At 45.0% G+C, this 20,882-nt stretch overlaps 1 long non-coding RNA gene across 1 annotated transcript in view; it reads right to left on the reverse strand.

The window, feature by feature from the left end:
• Window positions 1–321: 321 nt before the first annotated feature.
• Window positions 322–20,882, reverse strand: part of LOC146036535 (uncharacterized) — a 59,392-nt gene continuing 38,831 nt past the window's right edge. The window contains exon 3 of the long non-coding RNA XR_014460834.1: window positions 322–2,124. This is a non-coding gene — a long non-coding RNA (uncharacterized LOC146036535). The remainder of the gene's footprint in view (window positions 2,125–20,882) is intronic.

Consider the following 20,882-nt stretch of genomic DNA (forward strand, 5'->3'; position numbering starts at 1 on the left):
TGTGCAGAGGTCACTCTGCGCATGTGCAGGCGATTTCGCCGCACGGATTCTTTATACGCCGCACAGGGGGCGTAGAGGGGCGTGAGGGGCTACTTAGCCTCATTACCCTATGCATACGCCCCGCGTTTCATGGGCGTTACCATGCAAACGCGGGGCGTATGCATGGTAATGAGGCCGTGACGCGTGGGTACGGGGCGGGCATCTGACATCGCCGGATGTCAGCTGCCCGCCCCCATACATGATTTCACACGGACAAGTGTCCGTGTGGTCTTGTGTTGCGGGACCTGGTGGAGCGTGCGGCCCTGCATTCGATGTTCGGCGACCATCGAATGCAGGGGCTGCTCCCAAGATGGAGGAGGCGTATCCCCGTCCAATTTCATGCGGATCGCCACATATCCGCATACGGACGGCAGGTGGCGATCCGTATGGAAGGCGGGGATTCGCCTGCACGGTTGCGGCCGCATATTCTGATCGGGCCGCACCGATCAGAATAAGGGCCATTATTAGTAAGAATTGTTGGAAGTTAGAAAGAGACAACTTACAGTTTGATCACAAGAGGTTGGCATATATATACATTAGTTAATATACTATTAACACTATACACATCTTTAATCATTAGTCTATTAACACCGTTCTATGAATATACCTCTAGTACAGTATGCCATGTCTATAAGAACAAACCTCTTCAGAGGTATTCCATCCTCCTTTAGTTCTATATTGCAAATTCAAAGGCAAGGAAGATATACGTAGTCACCTCAATAAAGGCTGGTATAGTAGAGTACATTTTTTTTTTTTTTTTTTGTTATTCTGATTCACTTGTAGTTTCAAAAATGGAAAGAATATGTGTCTTAGACTCAGTGTCTAAGGTATTCATAAATGGAGACCATTTTGCCATAAACTTTCGCATTCCATGTACAAGATCTAATTTGGCATATTTCCTATCAAAATATAAAATCTGTATTAGCTTTTTTTTAGGGTCTCAAGTTGTGGAGCTGCTTTTTTAGTCCAAAACATAAGAATACATTTCTTTGCCACCGCCAAAATTATAATAAGAAGAGCTATGTCATTTTTGTTAAGATTTTCCGTACACCAACCTTTGAAAGATAGGCCCATCAGGGCCAAGGGGTCAAAAGTAAACTTAACATGATATATATTATCTAAGAAGTTTAGAACCTTCCACCAATATCGACGAACTTTACAGCATGACCACATACAATGTGCAAAGTTGGCCACAGAAAGTCCACACTTCATGCAGGCCCCCGTTTCTTCTTGGACCATAAAGCTGCGCCTATGAGGAGTTATATATGCCCTGTGCACAGTACGCATAAAGACCTCTTGCAGATAGACTGCGTTTAGCACCTTTAAAGACTGTGACTGCATTCCAATAATATCTTCTATTTGGCCAATTCCTGGTATGTCATTGGCCCATTTTTGCATTAAAAGTTGCCATTGAAGATTATTCGAGGATTGGTTTTTCATAAGTAACATATATAGATACTTAATCTTATAATTTTTAAACATAAGATAATGCAAAAGCAGGTCTATAGAGGTCACCTGAGATATAGGGATTGCTCCCTTCACTTGTAAGCTAGATATTTTCAAGGAAGAGATAAAGTGGCGCACTTGCAGGTACACAAAAAAGTGTGATCGTGTGAGATTAAAGTTATTTAACAAATCTGAGAAAGAGTAAAAACATCCACCTGGGTCAAATACACGGCAGGCCATATCTAGTCCCTTATCTTTCCATTCCGTATATAACGGTATGTTCATTGAAGGAGGAAAGGACGGGTTCCCCCATAACGACACAAACCGAGACACAAAGGGGTTCCTTAAGAGTTTTTTATTCATTGCTAACCACATGGCATAGGTGTCACCAAACAAAACATGAGTTTTAATTTCTTTTGGGATAGCTATTCCTTTTGATTGAATCAGGGCACCCGGGGAGAATGGATGACAAACAGCTCGGTCTAGGTCTTGGTCGGTATAAGTACCCTTATTAAGAATCCAGTCTGATATGTATCGAAAGAAAATTGCCATCGAATATGCTTTCATATCTGGGAGCCCGAATCCCCCTTCTTCTCTCGTAGTCTGCAGTTTTGCTCTAGCTATTCTCGGGCGCTTCCCCTGCCAAATAAATTTTGAAAACAGAGTTTCAATCCGTATTAGGTCCAATCTACTCAATTTCAGAGGAATCAATTGCATAACATAAAAAATCTTAGGGAAAATAATTGATTTGATTATTGCTAGTCTACCTAGGAGTGAGACCGGTAGGTCTCTCCAAGATGTTAATTTTAGTTCTATGGAATTTATAGTATTTGTGAAATTCAATTTATATAATTTAGATAGGTCCGAGCTAATCTGGATTCCTAAGTATTTGAAATGAGAGTCAGTGATTGAAAAGGGACTATGAATTTGTTGAAGGGTCAATGAGTTCTTTTCTCCCAGCACCATTAATTCAGATTTGGACAAATTGATCTTGTATCCAGAGGTCTCCCCAAATGAGCCTATGAGATCCAGCAATGCTGGAATAGACCTCTCTGGATCGGAAATGAAAATCAATGTGTCGTCCGCGAATAGCGCAATTTTCAATTCTTCCTTTTGTATTTTGATGCCATGAATACTTTTGGATATCCGGATTGCTATTGCCATAGGCTCTATTGCTATTGCAAATAGGAGGGGGGACAGAGGGCACCCCTGCCTTGTCCCCCGTCCTAATTGAAAGAACTGGGATAGTAGCCCATTACATGACACAGCCGACCTGGGAGCAGTATAAATTGCCTTGATAGTATCAATGAATTCTGAAGGGAAGCCAAATAAGTCTAATGTTTTAAATAAGTGGGGCCATAAAACTAAATCGAAGGCTTTTTCAGCATCAACTGTAAGCACCATTTGAGTTCCATCCTTTCTATCTTTTTTATTATGGGCTTGTTGTATGGCTGCCAGTACCCTACGAACATTCGTAGTTGAATGGTGGCCTGAAATAAATCCAGTCTGGTCTTTAAATATTATACTCGGGATTTACAAACAGAGAAAGGGCTGCCGCACAGGTGAGTTTTATTAAAGATTTTTCTGAAGACCCCCTTTATTAAGCATACTGCACATGAATTGCTCGTGAATTATGGGGTGTGCTACCGCCCATGCAGTGGTTAGATTCAGACAAACAGGACAGAAAAGACTGCTTGGGTGGCGGTGCACTCTGGAGAAGATGAAAAATGTATCATGTTAAAACGTAACTTTTAATTCAAATTTTTATTAAAATATATTGCAGCGAAATATGTTGGACACATAAAGATTTAACAACCACAGAAATGTGTGGATCAGTAAAGGAAATTCATATATCTTGATGGAAGTCTATGCTCCCATGAAAAGACACATCTGTATTTATCCACGGGGAGCAGGGGGTGTGTGTGTTTCACAGTATTTGCACACTACTACTGTTATGCCATTCGTTTTATCGCATCCACTGAGAGAGTGCTCCCTTTCTAATGAATGGGCTCAGTGGGTACGGGTATACTACTGAATTGCTCAGGTAAGAAATGGTGACTTTTGCAGCTGTTTCACCAAGGTGCTATATCTAGGCAATAAATTAAGCCCCAGCACTGATGAACCAATAGAGATGGGTATTAATAATAATTCCTCAGTTCCTAGCGACCAGATTTGGTGATATATAGTAGCTATATCTAGGGACTATATTATGTGATCTGGAACTAATAGTTCCCGTGCTTTTTACGTCCCCCAGCAATAGTAAGTGTATCACCCATAGTATGGTCGCTATAGGAGCTGTGGCTACTGAATTTTAATTAATAACAGAGCGAACTAATCATGATCAGTGAGCCCGTTGCTATATCTAGGGATCAATAGACATATAGGTAAGTATTCCCAAAAACTGTCTATGTCCCCCAGCAATGTAGCAGTGCTCTTAGAGGTAAACCCATCTACTATGATGCTGGCATAGATTGGTTACACACTGACAGCTCACGAGCTAGTCTCATACATGGGAAATATAATCCTGCCCTGTGGCTGTAGTAGTATAAGCTATTAGTCATCAATTCAAACACTAACACTACCCCTTCAAACAAATATGGCCCCCCGCGGTTAGCTGAACGCCAACGCGCGTTTCGCCGTCTCGCTTTATCAAGGCTGAACCAGAGTCTCAATTCAGCTACCGTATATATACGTTTGAATCCAAAAATTAACATAATTGTGGGCGTAATTGGCTCGTCGCATGGACCAACCCAATATCGCCACGTGTGTCAGGGCGGGTTGAGAAGGCTAAGCCTGACGCTGTGGGCGTGATTAGGGCCTGAGTGGCAGGCGTGCCCGTGCGCCCCTATCGTCTGGGCGTGACCGCTCGTGGAGTGGACCAATCCCAACCCGCCGCAAGTGAAGGGGCGGCAGATTTGGGAGGGCTGGGCTTGACAATCTGACGTGCTGGAAGCCTGATGATAGGCGTGCCCTTGCGCCGTCATACTAGTCCAATCCTCCGCCGCCGCGTGCTGTAGGGCGGGCATAAGGGCTGAACCTTTTATGCAGAACATACATTGTTCTGCATGTCAGTGCTGTGACAGTCCAATCCACTGTCGTTACGTATCCTGGGGTGGATACGGGACTTGGGATGACCGCCTCAATATGGATTTGCCTCCAAATGGGACCGTCCCCGCTGTCAGAAAATGTTGAGATGGATAAAATTACTAAAAACAATCAATGTGCTGCGTCTATTCTGTACATCTGGAGCTGACAATGACAGTGTCACTCGTATGTGACCTCTCGTTGGGCCGATCCAACTGGCAATCGATGCCCCCGCGAGAGTGAGTGAATAGGATGCCTGTTGGCATACCACCCAGATGCTGAGTGTATGTGCCCGGCACGATGTATAAACTTGTCAGGGGAATAGTGGGGCAGATATAGAATACGTAATAACGGTGGAGTGTATCATATGATGCCATTGTGACCCCTCCGCCAGTGAGTTTCAAACGAGATCCGTTCTTATGTGTAGTCTGGGTCTAGTGTGGTACAAAGTCACACTGTTGTCTCTGGATATGATTGTTCATGTTCCCACCAATAAGGGGGATGAGGTTTATCCACTATAGGTAAGTATTAGGATCCCATCATGACTTAGAACTTACTTATGATGTGTCATATTCATTGTGAGACAAAAATCACAATAAGGTGTGAATGGTATTGTTATAGAGAGATGCTGTGGTCACAAGTTGTGCCGACATGTGAAGTATGTGGGTGAATGCAAGCAATCCATAGAGTTTGGACAGATCTGCCCTTACACATACGGTTGGTGGGTGGTCATCGTTCCCAGAAAAAGAGGTAGAGAGGGGGAAAGGGGAAGGACGGTGTTGGTGCCAAGGAAGAAACAGGGTGTATGAGGCCTGTGCCAGGAGGTGTGCAAAGAGGTGTAGGAGGTACCCAAGGGTACCAGGTTGTTGGAGGCGTGATAATGATGAGTGATGGTGAGATGGTAACACACGGGTGTGTGAGTGAGGTAGGGTGAGCGAAGTAGCCCTGCAACCGGGATTGCCGGGATATACCTTATAATACGGCCTGTCAAAAGTCATTCATAGTGAACTATGGTTTGTGCTGATTTATCCACCAAGTAAGTCTATGGGTCCATAACCTAGTATGTGGAGACATCTGGTGACTAGTCTCACTTGCTGATGTTTCATTGAGTTACAGATATTACAGGTAAACACTGAAACTGTTCTCCTCATTGAGTCCCGATGGTGTCATGGTACCCATGAGGAAAATCAGTCGGGTTTCTTGTTTAAGAAGTTCCTTGTCAAGGTCCCCTTTCCTCGCATCTAACTTCACTTGGAGCATCCCATAGGCTTTCAGTCCCTTAGGACTGCCTTGATGGGACCTCAAAAAGTGTCTGGCCACTGGCGTGAGGGTTTTCATACGTTCCTTGTCCTTTTGTGCATTCAGGATACTGTACACGTGTTCCGATATTCTCCTTTTAAGAGGTCGCAAAGTCTTCCCCACATATTGTTTCCCGCAGGGACATTCAAGGTTATAGACCACTGCTTCCGTGTCACACGTAATGTAGTCAAAAATACGCCATACTTTTCCAAATTTGTCACAGTAGTCAGTGGTTTTGGTCATATACACACAATTGCGGCATGTCCCGCATTTGTATGACCCCTTCTTATGTGCAGTGGGTTTCCTTGCACTGGTGAGACTGGTAAGTACCAGTATATCTTTCAAATTTTTACTCCTCCTCCAGCTCATGTCGATGCTTTCTCCCAGTACTGAATCAAGGTCTCTGTCGGTCTTTAAAATACCCAGATGTTTGTTTAGGATGCTCTTGATCTCTCGCCACTGATTGCAATAGGTCCCTATGAAACGGACCTTTTCTTGATCACCTGTCTTTGTGTCCTTGGGGACCAGTAAGGTTTCTCTTTCTACCTCCTCTGCCTGTTGTCTGGCCTTACCAATAGCCCTATTACTGTACCCTCTGTCTCGAAGCCTTTGACTGAGCTCGTCCGCCCTTTGTTGAAAAGTCAGGGGTCCTGAGCAATTCCTTTTTATACGCAGGAATTCACCCTTTGGCAGCCCCTTCTTGACTGGGGGGAAATGGGCGCTCTCATGATGTAAAAGGGCATTGGTGGCTGTTTTCTTTCTAAACAGGTCTGTGGAAACCCTACCATCGGGTTCCACAAATATGCGGAGGTCCAGGTATTCCACCTCTGTCCTGCTCATGTGGTATGTGAGTCTGAGGTTGTTATTATTATCATTGAGCATTGTAATGAACTCTTTAAAAAGATCTCTTTCCCCCTCCCAGATGATCAGGAGGTCGTCAATGTAGCGTAACCACATGACGACATGGTCAGTGTAGAGTTCCATGCCTTCAGTGAATACCACCTCCCGTTCCCACCACCCCAGGTACAGGTTGGCATACGTGGGGGCACAAGGGCTCCCCATCGCAGTGCCCCGTACCTGGAGGTAGTAGTGCCCATCTACCACAAAGTAATTTTTGGTGAGGATAAATTCCAAAAGTTTAAGGATGAAGTCACCATTGGGGGTATGGTTGTTAATCCGGAGGAAGTATTCTGTTGCCTGGATACCAGCCTGGTGGACTATGCTGGTATATAAGCTCTCGACATCACATGTGGCGAGCCATGTGTCATCTCCAATCGTGATGCCCTGGATTTTGTTGAGGACGTCCATCGTATCTCTCACATACGATGGTAGTCCTTCCACATATCCTCTCAGGTAGGTGTCCACATATTGGCTGGCCCTTTCTGTTAGGCCACCAATGCCCGAGACGATCGGTCTACCGGGCGGGTTCGTCTCACATTTGTGGACTTTTGGAAGCAGGTACAGGGTAGGTATCCTGACATTTTTAACAGTCAGAAAGTCATATTGGGTCTTTGTAATGGTGCCTTCCTGAAGGGCTTGAGAGATCAGTTGGTTGTACAATCCTAAAAAGTTATCCGTTGGATTGAAAATAAGTCTTTGGTAACAGGTCTTATCCCTTAATTGTTTGTGAAGTTCAATCATGTATTTCTCCACAGGCCACAAAACTATATTTCCCCCTTTATCTGAGGGTTTGATGATGGTATCTGTCCACTCCCTAAGTTCTTGAAGGGCCCTTCTCTCTGTCTCACTTAGGTTGTCAAATCTGGGTCGCCATTGTTTGGCCCGTTCTAGTTGGTCAAGATCTCGGTTGACCATCTCTACAAAGACCCTAACCTGTGGGCAGATGTTCATATCGGGGCAGAAAGTGGATCTCTTTTTCAAATGACCAGCTGGGGTGGATTGATGTTCAGTCTCAGCTTCCAACTCTGTTAGTATCCTGAGGATGGACCTGTCTTGATCATCAAAGATATCAGAACCTTCGGCATTACTCTCTTCTTGTGACCCTGTGTGAGATATTGCTTTTTTTGCAAAAAAATTTTTTAAAAGCAATTTCCTAGCAAACAACTGGGTATCCTTCTCATACTCAAATCTGTTGAAGTCTGCTGTTGGTGAGAAGGATAAACCTTTGTTAAGTAATGATATCTGGGAATCAGTAAGGACATGAGTGGTGAGGTTTATTATTCTGAGTTGGTCCATGTTATCTATTTCCTGTATTTGCGGGTGTCCCTGCGTTCTTCTCGCCACTCTCTTGGACCTCGCTTTCCTCTTCTTGGACCTCCTAATTCTCCTGGGTCTCGCCAGGAATCCCTGGCGTCCCTGGGACCAACCCCTAAAAAATGATGACGTTGGGAGGGGTTAGAGTGTGGGGTCGGAGTGGCGGACTCACTGTCAGTTGACTCAGCCTCCGAGGTGGTGTAGCCCCTGCTCTCATTCCTACCCTTTGAGCCTCGAGTACTCCATTTATAAACTTGATTCGACTGGAAATCCTGGAGGTCTCTATTAAGTTTGTGTTTTTTCCGATTAATGATATCCCTCTCTGTCTCCTCTACCTCTGACTTAATCTTGTTGAACACCTTCTGGAATTTCTCCAGTGTTTCAAATGGTTTGAGTTTGTCACCCAGTTTAGAAATATCCTGGTTAAGTTGTTGCAGCACCAGTTCGTCATGTTTAATGAGAATATGTATCAAGTTAAGGGAACATGATGTTAGAGCTTTCTCCCATTCCACTTTTAAGGCCTGAATGGCCAACTCAAATGATGGGAATACTCTCGGTCTAAGCCCCCTTGGGGTAATCTGTTGTTTTATATATGTCTCAAAAGCTGTTTTGTTCCACTGGGTTTTGGTCTGCTTTAAGAGTAAGGATTTGAGGGAATAAAGGTCATTCTGCCAATCCTCCTGTGTCACATTCAGATTGGACAGATCTGACGTGATGATACTGTCAAGATTTCTCTGTAGGGTGGCCTGTCTATCTTTCAGTTCTTGGAGGAGGTTAAACGTTGTTGCCAGGGGAGGATTAAGGTCCAGACTTGAGTTGGCAGATAGCGATACAGGATTATTCATAGTGAAATTCATGGTAAAAGGTAGCTAATGTCGATCTCTGATGTTGATACCAAGTAACTATACAGTAAAATAATGATTAAAGATTAGTGTACCGTGCTGGCTGCCCTAAGAAAGTGAGTTGACCCCACTAAACAATTGGACATACAAACAGAGAAAGGGCTGCCGCACAGGTGAGTTTTATTAAAGATTTTTCTGAAGACCCCCTTTATTAAGCATACTGCACATGAATTGCTCGTGAATTATGGGGTGTGCTACCGCCCATGCAGTGGTTAGATTCAGACAAACAGGACAGAAAAGACTGCTTGGGTGGCGGTGCACTCTGGAGAAGATGAAAAATGTATCATGTTAAAACGTAACTTTTAATTCAAATTTTTATTAAAATATATTGCAGCGAAATATGTTGGACACATAAAGATTTAACAACCACAGAAATGTGTGGATCAGTAAAGGAAATTCATATATCTTGATGGAAGTCTATGCTCCCATGAAAAGACACATCTGTATTTATCCACGGGGAGCAGGGGGTGTGTGTGTTTCACAGTATTTGCACACTACTACTGTTATGCCATTCGTTTTATCGCATCCACTGAGAGAGTGCTCCCTTTCTAATGAATGGGCTCAGTGGGTACGGGTATACTACTGAATTGCTCAGGTAAGAAATGGTGACTTTTGCAGCTGTTTCACCAAGGTGCTATATCTAGGCAATAAATTAAGCCCCAGCACTGATGAACCAATAGAGATGGGTATTAATAATAATTCCTCAGTTCCTAGCGACCAGATTTGGTGATATATAGTAGCTATATCTAGGGACTATATTATGTGATCTGGAACTAATAGTTCCCGTGCTTTTTACGTCCCCCAGCAATAGTAAGTGTATCACCCATAGTATGGTCGCTATAGGAGCTGTGGCTACTGAATTTTAATTAATAACAGAGCGAACTAATCATGATCAGTGAGCCCGTTGCTATATCTAGGGATCAATAGACATATAGGTAAGTATTCCCAAAAACTGTCTATGTCCCCCAGCAATGTAGCAGTGCTCTTAGAGGTAAACCCATCTACTATGATGCTGGCATAGATTGGTTACACACTGACAGCTCACGAGCTAGTCTCATACATGGGAAATATAATCCTGCCCTGTGGCTGTAGTAGTATAAGCTATTAGTCATCAATTCAAACACTAACACTACCCCTTCAAACAAATATGGCCCCCCGCGGTTAGCTGAACGCCAACGCGCGTTTCGCCGTCTCGCTTTATCAAGGCTGAACCAGAGTCTCAATTCAGCTACCGTATATATACGTTTGAATCCAAAAATTAACATAATTGTGGGCGTAATTGGCTCGTCGCATGGACCAACCCAATATCGCCACGTGTGTCAGGGCGGGTTGAGAAGGCTAAGCCTGACGCTGTGGGCGTGATTAGGGCCTGAGTGGCAGGCGTGCCCGTGCGCCCCTATCGTCTGGGCGTGACCGCTCGTGGAGTGGACCAATCCCAACCCGCCGCAAGTGAAGGGGCGGCAGATTTGGGAGGGCTGGGCTTGACAATCTGACGTGCTGGAAGCCTGATGATAGGCGTGCCCTTGCGCCGTCATACTAGTCCAATCCTCCGCCGCCGCGTGCTGTAGGGCGGGCATAAGGGCTGAACCTTTTATGCAGAACATACATTGTTCTGCATGTCAGTGCTGTGACAGTCCAATCCACTGTCGTTACGTATCCTGGGGTGGATACGGGACTTGGGATGACCGCCTCAATATGGATTTGCCTCCAAATGGGACCGTCCCCGCTGTCAGAAAATGTTGAGATGGATAAAATTACTAAAAACAATCAATGTGCTGCGTCTATTCTGTACATCTGGAGCTGACAATGACAGTGTCACTCGTATGTGACCTCTCGTTGGGCCGATCCAACTGGCAATCGATGCCCCCGCGAGAGTGAGTGAATAGGATGCCTGTTGGCATACCACCCAGATGCTGAGTGTATGTGCCCGGCACGATGTATAAACTTGTCAGGGGAATAGTGGGGCAGATATAGAATACGTAATAACGGTGGAGTGTATCATATGATGCCATTGTGACCCCTCCGCCAGTGAGTTTCAAACGAGATCCGTTCTTATGTGTAGTCTGGGTCTAGTGTGGTACAAAGTCACACTGTTGTCTCTGGATATGATTGTTCATGTTCCCACCAATAAGGGGGATGAGGTTTATCCACTATAGGTAAGTATTAGGATCCCATCATGACTTAGAACTTACTTATGATGTGTCATATTCATTGTGAGACAAAAATCACAATAAGGTGTGAATGGTATTGTTATAGAGAGATGCTGTGGTCACAAGTTGTGCCGACATGTGAAGTATGTGGGTGAATGCAAGCAATCCATAGAGTTTGGACAGATCTGCCCTTACACATACGGTTGGTGGGTGGTCATCGTTCCCAGAAAAAGAGGTAGAGAGGGGGAAAGGGGAAGGACGGTGTTGGTGCCAAGGAAGAAACAGGGTGTATGAGGCCTGTGCCAGGAGGTGTGCAAAGAGGTGTAGGAGGTACCCAAGGGTACCAGGTTGTTGGAGGCGTGATAATGATGAGTGATGGTGAGATGGTAACACACGGGTGTGTGAGTGAGGTAGGGTGAGCGAAGTAGCCCTGCAACCGGGATTGCCGGGATATACCTTATAATACGGCCTGTCAAAAGTCATTCATAGTGAACTATGGTTTGTGCTGATTTATCCACCAAGTAAGTCTATGGGTCCATAACCTAGTATGTGGAGACATCTGGTGACTAGTCTCACTTGCTGATGTTTCATTGAGTTACAGATATTACAGGTAAACACTGAAACTGTTCTCCTCATTGAGTCCCGATGGTGTCATGGTACCCATGAGGAAAATCAGTCGGGTTTCTTGTTTAAGAAGTTCCTTGTCAAGGTCCCCTTTCCTCGCATCTAACTTCACTTGGAGCATCCCATAGGCTTTCAGTCCCTTAGGACTGCCTTGATGGGACCTCAAAAAGTGTCTGGCCACTGGCGTGAGGGTTTTCATACGTTCCTTGTCCTTTTGTGCATTCAGGATACTGTACACGTGTTCCGATATTCTCCTTTTAAGAGGTCGCAAAGTCTTCCCCACATATTGTTTCCCGCAGGGACATTCAAGGTTATAGACCACTGCTTCCGTGTCACACGTAATGTAGTCAAAAATACGCCATACTTTTCCAAATTTGTCACAGTAGTCAGTGGTTTTGGTCATATACACACAATTGCGGCATGTCCCGCATTTGTATGACCCCTTCTTATGTGCAGTGGGTTTCCTTGCACTGGTGAGACTGGTAAGTACCAGTATATCTTTCAAATTTTTACTCCTCCTCCAGCTCATGTCGATGCTTTCTCCCAGTACTGAATCAAGGTCTCTGTCGGTCTTTAAAATACCCAGATGTTTGTTTAGGATGCTCTTGATCTCTCGCCACTGATTGCAATAGGTCCCTATGAAACGGACCTTTTCTTGATCACCTGTCTTTGTGTCCTTGGGGACCAGTAAGGTTTCTCTTTCTACCTCCTCTGCCTGTTGTCTGGCCTTACCAATAGCCCTATTACTGTACCCTCTGTCTCGAAGCCTTTGACTGAGCTCGTCCGCCCTTTGTTGAAAAGTCAGGGGTCCTGAGCAATTCCTTTTTATACGCAGGAATTCACCCTTTGGCAGCCCCTTCTTGACTGGGGGGAAATGGGCGCTCTCATGATGTAAAAGGGCATTGGTGGCTGTTTTCTTTCTAAACAGGTCTGTGGAAACCCTACCATCGGGTTCCACAAATATGCGGAGGTCCAGGTATTCCACCTCTGTCCTGCTCATGTGGTATGTGAGTCTGAGGTTGTTATTATTATCATTGAGCATTGTAATGAACTCTTTAAAAAGATCTCTTTCCCCCTCCCAGATGATCAGGAGGTCGTCAATGTAGCGTAACCACATGACGACATGGTCAGTGTAGAGTTCCATGCCTTCAGTGAATACCACCTCCCGTTCCCACCACCCCAGGTACAGGTTGGCATACGTGGGGGCACAAGGGCTCCCCATCGCAGTGCCCCGTACCTGGAGGTAGTAGTGCCCATCTACCACAAAGTAATTTTTGGTGAGGATAAATTCCAAAAGTTTAAGGATGAAGTCACCATTGGGGGTATGGTTGTTAATCCGGAGGAAGTATTCTGTTGCCTGGATACCAGCCTGGTGGACTATGCTGGTATATAAGCTCTCGACATCACATGTGGCGAGCCATGTGTCATCTCCAATCGTGATGCCCTGGATTTTGTTGAGGACGTCCATCGTATCTCTCACATACGATGGTAGTCCTTCCACATATCCTCTCAGGTAGGTGTCCACATATTGGCTGGCCCTTTCTGTTAGGCCACCAATGCCCGAGACGATCGGTCTACCGGGCGGGTTCGTCTCACATTTGTGGACTTTTGGAAGCAGGTACAGGGTAGGTATCCTGACATTTTTAACAGTCAGAAAGTCATATTGGGTCTTTGTAATGGTGCCTTCCTGAAGGGCTTGAGAGATCAGTTGGTTGTACAATCCTAAAAAGTTATCCGTTGGATTGAAAATAAGTCTTTGGTAACAGGTCTTATCCCTTAATTGTTTGTGAAGTTCAATCATGTATTTCTCCACAGGCCACAAAACTATATTTCCCCCTTTATCTGAGGGTTTGATGATGGTATCTGTCCACTCCCTAAGTTCTTGAAGGGCCCTTCTCTCTGTCTCACTTAGGTTGTCAAATCTGGGTCGCCATTGTTTGGCCCGTTCTAGTTGGTCAAGATCTCGGTTGACCATCTCTACAAAGACCCTAACCTGTGGGCAGATGTTCATATCGGGGCAGAAAGTGGATCTCTTTTTCAAATGACCAGCTGGGGTGGATTGATGTTCAGTCTCAGCTTCCAACTCTGTTAGTATCCTGAGGATGGACCTGTCTTGATCATCAAAGATATCAGAACCTTCGGCATTACTCTCTTCTTGTGACCCTGTGTGAGATATTGCTTTTTTTGCAAAAAATTTTTTTAAAAGCAATTTCCTAGCAAACAACTGGGTATCCTTCTCATACTCAAATCTGTTGAAGTCTGCTGTTGGTGAGAAGGATAAACCTTTGTTAAGTAATGATATCTGGGAATCAGTAAGGACATGAGTGGTGAGGTTTATTATTCTGAGTTGGTCCATGTTATCTATTTCCTGTATTTGCGGGTGTCCCTGCGTTCTTCTCGCCACTCTCTTGGACCTCGCTTTCCTCTTCTTGGACCTCCTAATTCTCCTGGGTCTCGCCAGGAATCCCTGGCGTCCCTGGGACCAACCCCTAAAAAATGATGACGTTGGGAGGGGTTAGAGTGTGGGGTCGGAGTGGCGGACTCACTGTCAGTTGACTCAGCCTCCGAGGTGGTGTAGCCCCTGCTCTCATTCCTACCCTTTGAGCCTCGAGTACTCCATTTATAAACTTGATTCGACTGGAAATCCTGGAGGTCTCTATTAAGTTTGTGTTTTTTCCGATTAATGATATCCCTCTCTGTCTCCTCTACCTCTGACTTAATCTTGTTGAACACCTTCTGGAATTTCTCCAGTGTTTCAAATGGTTTGAGTTTGTCACCCAGTTTAGAAATATCCTGGTTAAGTTGTTGCAGCACCAGTTCGTCATGTTTAATGAGAATATGTATCAAGTTAAGGGAACATGATGTTAGAGCTTTCTCCCATTCCACTTTTAAGGCCTGACTGGCCAACTCAAATGATGGGAATACTCTCGGTCTAAGCCCCCTTGGGGTAATCTGTTGTTTTATATATGTCTCAAAAGCTGTTTTGTTCCACTGGGTTTTGGTCTGCTTTAAGAGTAAGGATTTGAGGGAATAAAGGTCATTCTGCCAATCCTCCTGTGTCACATTCAGATTGGACAGATCTGACGTGATGATACTGTCAAGATTTCTCTGTAGGGTGGCCTGTCTATCTTTCAGTTCTTGGAGGAGGTTAAACGTTGTTGCCAGGGGAGGATTAAGGTCCAGACTTGAGTTGGCAGATAGCGATACAGGATTATTCATAGTGAAATTCATGGTAAAAGGTAGCTAATGTCGATCTCTGATGTTGATACCAAGTAACTATACAGTAAAATAATGATTAAAGATTAGTGTACCGTGCTGGCTGCCCTAAGAAAGTGAGTTGACCCCACTAAACAATTGGACATACAAACAGAGAAAGGGCTGCCGCACAGGTGAGTTTTATTAAAGATTTTTCTGAAGACCCCCTTTATTAAGCATACTGCACATGAATTGCTCGTGAATTATGGGGTGTGCTACCGCCCATGCAGTGGTTAGATTCAGACAAACAGGACAGAAAAGACTGCTTGGGTGGCGGTGCACTCTGGAGAAGATGAAAAATGTATCATGTTAAAACGTAACTTTTAATTCAAATTTTTATTAAAATATATTGCAGCGAAATATGTTGGACACATAAAGATTTAACAACCACAGAAATGTGTGGATCAGTAAAGGAAATTCATATATCTTGATGGAAGTCTATGCTCCCATGAAAAGACACATCTGTATTTATCCACGGGGAGCAGGGGGTGTGTGTGTTTCACAGTATTTGCACACTACTACTGTTATGCCATTCGTTTTATCGCATCCACTGAGAGGAGTGCTCCCTTTCTAATGAATGGGCTCAGTGGGTACGGGTATACTACTGAATTGCTCAGGTAAGAAATGGTGACTTTTGCAGCTGTTTCACCAAGGTGCTATATCTAGGCAATAAATTAAGCCCCAGCACTGATGAACCAATAGAGATGGGTATTAATAATAATTCCTCAGTTCCTAGCGACCAGATTTGGTGATATATAGTAGCTATATCTAGGGACTATATTATGTGATCTGGAACTAATAGTTCCCGTGCTTTTTACGTCCCCCAGCAATAGTAAGTGTATCACCCATAGTATGGTCGCTATAGGATCTGTGGCTACTGAATTTTAATTAATAACAGAGCGAACTAATCATGATCAGTGAGCCCGTTGCTATATCTAGGGATCAATAGACATATAGGTAAGTATTCCCAAAAACTGTCTATGTCCCCCAGCAATGTAGCAGTGCTCTTAGAGGTAAACCCATCTACTATGATGCTGGCATAGATTGGTTACACACTGACAGCTCACGAGCTAGTCTCATACATGGGAAATATAATCCTGCCCTGTGGCTGTAGTAGTATAAGCTATTAGTCATCAATTCAAACACTAACACTACCCCTTCAAACAAATATGGCCCCCCGCGGTTAGCTGAACGCCAACGCGCGTTTCGCCGTCTCGCTTTATCAAGGCTGAACCAGAGTCTCAATTCAGCTACCGTATATATACGTTTGAATCCAAAAATTAACATAATTGTGGGCGTAATTGGCTCGTCGCATGGACCAACCCAATATCGCCACGTGTGTCAGGGCGGGTTGAGAAGGCTAAGCCTGACGCTGTGGGCGTGATTAGGGCCTGAGTGGCAGGCGTGCCCGTGCGCCCCTATCGTCTGGGCGTGACCGCTCGTGGAGTGGACCAATCCCAACCCGCCGCAAGTGAAGGGGCGGCAGATTTGGGAGGGCTGGGCTTGACAATCTGACGTGCTGGAAGCCTGATGATAGGCGTGCCCTTGCGCCGTCATACTAGTCCAATCCTCCGCCGCCGCGTGCTGTAGGGCGGGCATAAGGGCTGAACCTTTTATGCAGAACATACATTGTTCTGCATGTCAGTGCTGTGACAGTCCAATCCACTGTCGTTACGTATCCTGGGGTGGATACGGGACTTGGGATGACCGCCTCAATATGGATTTGCCTCCAAATGGGACCGTCCCCGCTGTCAGAAAATGTTGAGATGGATAAAATTACTAAAAACAATCAATGTGCTGCGTCTATTCTGTACATCTGGAGCTGACAATGACAGTGTCACTCGTATGTGACCTCTCGTTGGGCCGATCCAACTGGCAATCGATGCCCCCGCGAGAGTGAGTGAATAGGATGCCTGTTGGCATACCACCCAGATGCTGAGTGTATGTGCCCGGCACGATGTATAAACTTGTCAGGGGAATAGTGGGGCAGATATAGATACGTAATAACGGTGGAGTGTATCATATGATGCCATTGTGACCCCTCCGCCAGTGAGTTTCAAACGAGATCCGTTCTTATGTGTAGTCTGGGTCTAGTGTGGTACAAAGTCACACTGTTGTCTCTGGATATGATTGTTCATGTTCCCACCAATAAGGGGGATGAGGTTTATCCACTATAGGTAAGTATTAGGATCCCATCATGACTTAGAACTTACTTATGATGTGTCATATTCATTGTGAGACAAAAATCACAATAAGGTGTGAATGGTATTGTTATAGAGAGATGCTGTGGTCACAAGTTGTGCCGACATGTGAAGTATGTGGGTGAATGCAAGCAATCCATAGAGTTTGGACAGATCTGCCCTTACACATACGGTTGGTGGGTGGTCATCGTTCCCAGAAAAAGAGGTAGAGAGGGGGAAAGGGGAAGGACGGTGTTGGTGCCAAGGAAGAAACAGGGTGTATGAGGCCTGTGCCAGGAGGTGTGCAAAGAGGTGTAGGAGGTACCCAAGGGTACCAGGTTGTTGGAGGCGTGATAATGATGAGTGATGGTGAGATGGTAACACACGGGTGTGTGAGTGAGGTAGGGTGAGCGAAGTAGCCCTGCAACCGGGATTGCCGGGATATACCTTATAATACGGCCTGTCAAAAGTCATTCATAGTGAACTATGGTTTGTGCTGATTTATCCACCAAGTAAGTCTATGGGTCCATAACCTAGTATGTGGAGACATCTGGTGACTAGTCTCACTTGCTGATGTTTCATTGAGTTACAGATATTACAGGTAAACACTGAAACTGTTCTCCTCATTGAGTCCCGATGGTGTCATGGTACCCATGAGGAAAATCAGTCGGGTTTCTTGTTTAAGAAGTTCCTTGTCAAGGTCCCCTTTCCTCGCATCTAACTTCACTTGGAGCATCCCATAGGCTTTCAGTCCCTTAGGACTGCCTTGATGGGACCTCAAAAAGTGTCTGGCCACTGGCGTGAGGGTTTTCATACGTTCCTTGTCCTTTTGTGCATTCAGGATACTGTACACGTGTTCCGATATTCTCCTTTTAAGAGGTCGCAAAGTCTTCCCCACATATTGTTTCCCGCAGGGACATTCAAGGTTATAGACCACTGCTTCCGTGTCACACGTAATGTAGTCAAAAATACGCCATACTTTTCCAAATTTGTCACAGTAGTCAGTGGTTTTGGTCATATACACACAATTGCGGCATGTCCCGCATTTGTATGACCCCTTCTTATGTGCAGTGGGTTTCCTTGCACTGGTGAGACTGGTAAGTACCAGTATATCTTTCAAATTTTTACTCCTCCTCCAGCTCATGTCGATGCTTTCTCCCAGTACTGAATCAAGGTCTCTGTCGGTCTTTAAAATACCCAGATGTTTGTTTAGGATGCTCTTGATCTCTCGCCACTGATTGCAATAGGTCCCTATGAAACGGACCTTTTCTTGATCACCTGTCTTTGTGTCCTTGGGGACCAGTAAGGTTTCTCTTTCTACCTCCTCTGCCTGTTGTCTGGCCTTACCAATAGCCCTATTACTGTACCCTCTGTCTCGAAGCCTTTGACTGAGCTCGTCCGCCCTTTGTTGAAAAGTCAGGGGTCCTGAGCAATTCCTTTTTATACGCAGGAATTCACCCTTTGGCAGCCCCTTCTTGACTGGGGGGAAATGGGCGCTCTCATGATGTAAAAGGGCATTGGTGGCTGTTTTCTTTCTAAACAGGTCTGTGGAAACCCTACCATCGGGTTCCACAAATATGCGGAGGTCCAGGTATTCCACCTCTGTCCTGCTCATGTGGTATGTGAGTCTGAGGTTGTTATTATTATCATTGAGCATTGTAATGAACTCTTTAAAAAGATCTCTTTCCCCCTCCCAGATGATCAGGAGGTCGTCAATGTAGCGTAACCACATGACGACATGGTCAGTGTAGAGTTCCATGCCTTCAGTGAATACCACCTCCCGTTCCCACCACCCCAGGTACAGGTTGGCATACGTGGGGGCACAAGGGCTCCCCATCGCAGTGCCCCGTACCTGGAGGTAGTAGTGCCCATCTACCACAAAGTAATTTTTGGTGAGGATAAATTCCAAAAGTTTAAGGATGAAGTCACCATTGGGGGTATGGTTGTTAATCCGGAGGAAGTATTCTGTTGCCTGGATACCAGCCTGGTGGACTATGCTGGTATATAAGCTCTCGACATCACATGTGGCGAGCCATGTGTCATCTCCAATCGTGATGCCCTGGATTTTGTTGAGGACGTCCATCGTATCTCTCACATACGATGGTAGTCCTTCCACATATCCTCTCAGGTAGGTGTCCACATATTGGCTGGCCCTTTCTGTTAGGCCACCAATGCCCGAGACGATCGGTCTACCGGGCGGGTTCGTCTCACATTTGTGGACTTTTGGAAGCAGGTACAGGGTAGGTATCCTGACATTTTTAACAGTCAGAAAGTCATATTGGGTCTTTGTAATGGTGCCTTCCTGAAGGGCTTGAGAGATCAGTTGGTTGTACAATCCTAAAAAGTTATCCGTTGGATTGAAAATAAGTCTTTGGTAACAGGTCTTATCCCTTAATTGTTTGTGAAGTTCAATCATGTATTTCTCCACAGGCCACAAAACTATATTTCCCCCTTTATCTGAGGGTTTGATGATGGTATCTGTCCACTCCCTAAGTTCTTGAAGGGCCCTTCTCTCTGTCTCACTTAGGTTGTCAAATCTGGGTCGCCATTGTTTGGCCCGTTCTAGTTGGTCAAGATCTCGGTTGACCATCTCTACAAAGACCCTAACCTGTGGGCAGATGTTCATATCGGGGCAGAAAGTGGATCTCTTTTTCAAATGACCAGCTGGGGTGGATTGATGTTCAGTCTCAGCTTCCAACTCTGTTAGTATCCTGAGGATGGACCTGTCTTGATCATCAAAGATATCAGAACCTTCGGCATTACTCTCTTCTTGTGACCCTGTGTGAGATATTGCTTTTTTTGCAAAAAATTTTTTTAAAAGCAATTTCCTAGCAAACAACTGGGTATCCTTCTCATACTCAAATCTGTTGAAGTCTGCTGTTGGTGAGAAGGATAAACCTTTGTTAAGTAATGATATCTGGGAATCAGTAAGGACATGAGTGGTGAGGTTTATTATTCTGAGTTGGTCCATGTTATCTATTTCCTGTATTTGCGGGTGTCCCTGCGTTCTTCTCGCCACTCTCTTGGACCTCGCTTTCCTCTTCTTGGACCTCCTAATTCTCCTGGGTCTCGCCAGGAATCCCTGGCGTCCCTGGGACCAACCCCTAAAAAATGATGACGTTGGGAGGGGTTAGAGTGTGGGGTCGGAGTGGCGGACTCACTGTCAGTTGACTCAGCCTCCGAGGTGGTGTAGCCCCTGCTCTCATTCCTACCCTTTGAGCCTCGAGTACTCCATTTATAAACTTGATTCGACTGGAAATCCTGGAGGTCTCTATTAAGTTTGTGTTTTTTCCGATTAATGATATCCCTCTCTGTCTCCTCTACCTCTGACTTAATCTTGTTGAACACCTTCTGGAATTTCTCCAGTGTTTCAAATGGTTTGAGTTTGTCACCCAGTTTAGAAATATCCTGGTTAAGTTGTTGCAGCACCAGTTCGTCATGTTTAATGAGAATATGTATCAAGTTAAGGGAACATGATGTTAGAGCTTTCTCCCATTCCACTTTTAAGGCCTGACTGGCCAACTCAAATGATGGGAATACTCTCGGTCTAAGCCCCCTTGGGGTAATCTGTTGTTTTATATATGTCTCAAAAGCTGTTTTGTTCCACTGGGTTTTGGTCTGCTTTAAGAGTAAGGATTTGAGGGAATAAAGGTCCATTCTGCCAATCCTCCTGTGTCACATTCAGATTA

Source organism: Crinia signifera, chromosome 9 (genome assembly GCF_055691185.1).
Source record: "Crinia signifera chromosome 9, ASM5569118v1, whole genome shotgun sequence".
Taxonomy (NCBI): Eukaryota; Metazoa; Chordata; class Amphibia; order Anura; family Myobatrachidae; genus Crinia; species Crinia signifera.